General features: G+C 42.3%; 1 long non-coding RNA gene across 1 annotated transcript; it reads right to left on the bottom strand.

Annotated features, from left to right (window-relative positions):
* Window positions 1-320: 320 nt before the first annotated feature.
* On the bottom strand, window positions 321-2,163 carry LOC131313426 (uncharacterized). The gene is made up of 2 exons (XR_009196192.1): window positions 1,658-2,163; window positions 321-1,161 (listed from the first exon to the last, which is right to left on the bottom strand). It is a non-coding gene; the product is annotated as an uncharacterized LOC131313426 (long non-coding RNA).
* Window positions 2,164-2,406: the final 243 nt, after the last annotated feature.

Here is a 2,406-nt window from a genome sequence, read left to right as displayed (position 1 = left end):
AAGGAGATCATATAACTAAAAAGGTATTGACGTAATGGATTTTTTTTGTGTACACCAAATCCACCAACAAACTCTATCTAATAGTTATATGTGTTTAAATTAGTTTTATAATCGGGGAGAGAGAGCGTATAGACATAATAGTTTTATAGTCAAGTAGGGTAACCAATTAAACTAATGTAACTACACTTATGGCGCTCATTAACAAAATAAGGGTAACTGAAACAATAGGAATGCATAACCAAATGGGATTTCCAATCAAATTTCAAAGTATGTGTCAGTTGTGTAAGTGCAAATAAGAAGTTCAGTTCAGACCCTTTACCTAAAGAATGCAAAGAATAATGTGAAAATTGCACCACGAAAGGTAATTTACATTTCCCCTCAAGGCGTGGGATCCTTACATTATAACGCATGAGATGTGTGAGAGCTTTTTGAGAGAGCTTTGCTCAATGCAGAAGGTTTGTCTTTTTTTTGTCAAAATGGTAGGAAGTTTTATTGATATATAAGATACGAAACTAATACATAAAAAAGATGGTTATAGGTCGAGCTTCCCAAGTTCAAACCTTAATTCCACGCACTCCAGACTTCGCCAATCTATCTGCAACCGCATTCACCATCCTTCGGACAAAAACAAACTCACACTTCCATTGATATCATCAACGACCACATCCACCCCCACTGGGCAAATTGCCCTACTGCCCAGAATTTGAACTCACTGGTGTGAATCCTCTTTGACCATAATCCGGCTTAGCCCCAAAAAATGAGCGAATTCTAATGCAGCCCTTCAAGCCATAGCCTCTGCGCACAAAACTGAACCTACCATTCCCAAATTAACAGCTCTGGTAGCTACAGAATTGCAGTCAGCACTTCTATAACTATACCTGCACCTGCCATATTTCCACCATTTTGCCCAAAAGCCATCCACACACCATCAACATTAACCTTTAAGCTCCCATGAGGCAGCAGTTGCCATTGGGAGCCACAGCAGGTCCACTACTCGTAACAATTGATCTCCCCGAATCCCTTGTCGCATTGGCTTTCATAAACTCCTAAACTCCAATGCATCCTTCACTGCTTGGTACATCGCCTTTTCTGAATCTGACGCTACCCCTTTGAAAACCACCTTTTGTGGAGAAGATGAGTTTGGAGAGACAGATTTGTCCTCTGTTCAAAAGAAGACAGATAAATAAGCCGAATTCATTAATAGAAAATAGAAAAGTCTATTCCCAAATCACATCACAGTCGAAGCATATAACAATAGCTTATAGTAATATTCACAGGTAACCGATTCCAAACACATCCAGGAGCCAAACTGCCATTTTGTAAATGAAAAGAACACAACTTGCTTCAATGTGACCAAACATAGTCAGCCTAACATTTCACGGCTTGCTAAGCAAAACTAATGGCATCGGGCCCGACACTACAGAATTTCGGCAGAGAAAAAAGAGAGTGGGGTTATGGATTTGCAATAGAGCTACATATATCACCAAATCGACATAATAAAATTTGAAAACTCCTAGGCAATAAACCAAAACAATACATAAAGGACCCAATCAGGCAACTTTGAGGACCCAATCAAACCACGGTCATGTATCCTTTGTTATGGAGACGAATGGAAATAACACAACCATGATAGATAAAGCACCAGATAGAAACTGACTTGCTAAAAAATCGTAGTACTTGTTTCGTTTGGTGCAAACACTCTGATTCGAATCACCGGAAATCCCCACGGCAACACCTCTGGGCTGAAACGACAACCGTTGTTGAAGCAACGACGACTTGGCCGCTGCCGCCGCTGGAGAACTCCCTCCGCTGCCGCTGATCTGGTGTTGCCGAAGCTTCACTGCCAGAATGGCCTACTGATCGTGACTGAAGTGGAACTGATTGTTCGCCGTCGATGCCAAGAGGTCCCACGGGGACTTAGGGTTTGGTCAGAGGGAGAGAAAGGGAGTCAACAGAGGGAGGGGAGAGAGGGATGCGGTGGTGCGGTGCGTCGATTGAGGAGAGAGTCGCGAGAGAGAAGGGGACTGATGAGCGAGACCGAGGGAGAGTGAGATGGTGCGGCTAAGGTTCCCAAAATTTTGAACATGAAACGTGGTCTTCATCAGGATTTGGGAGGAATTTTGCTAGCGAAATGTGGTCACAAAGATGTGAAGTATTTACGGGCCTGCCATAGTAGAATGAAGGGTAGAGATTTATGTAGACATGAGGACAAATCTAGAGCGTTGATTGTCTTTTGGATTCAAACACAGCTCTGTTTTATTATATAGACTAGCGAATGCCCGTGCCTGAAGGCACGGCGCAACACATTTTGAAGACAACTAAAGCTACGGGTCGAGCAATGAGCAAAGGGATGACATGTTGAAAAAAATGGGTAGTAACAAAGTAAAATACGGTATATTTTTGTTG

This window comes from Rhododendron vialii, chromosome 13a (assembly GCF_030253575.1).
Source record: "Rhododendron vialii isolate Sample 1 chromosome 13a, ASM3025357v1".
NCBI classification, from domain to species: domain Eukaryota; kingdom Viridiplantae; phylum Streptophyta; class Magnoliopsida; order Ericales; family Ericaceae; genus Rhododendron; species Rhododendron vialii.
The sequence above is the reverse complement of the archived record's forward strand: the minus strand, read 5'-3'. Positions and strand labels throughout refer to the sequence as shown.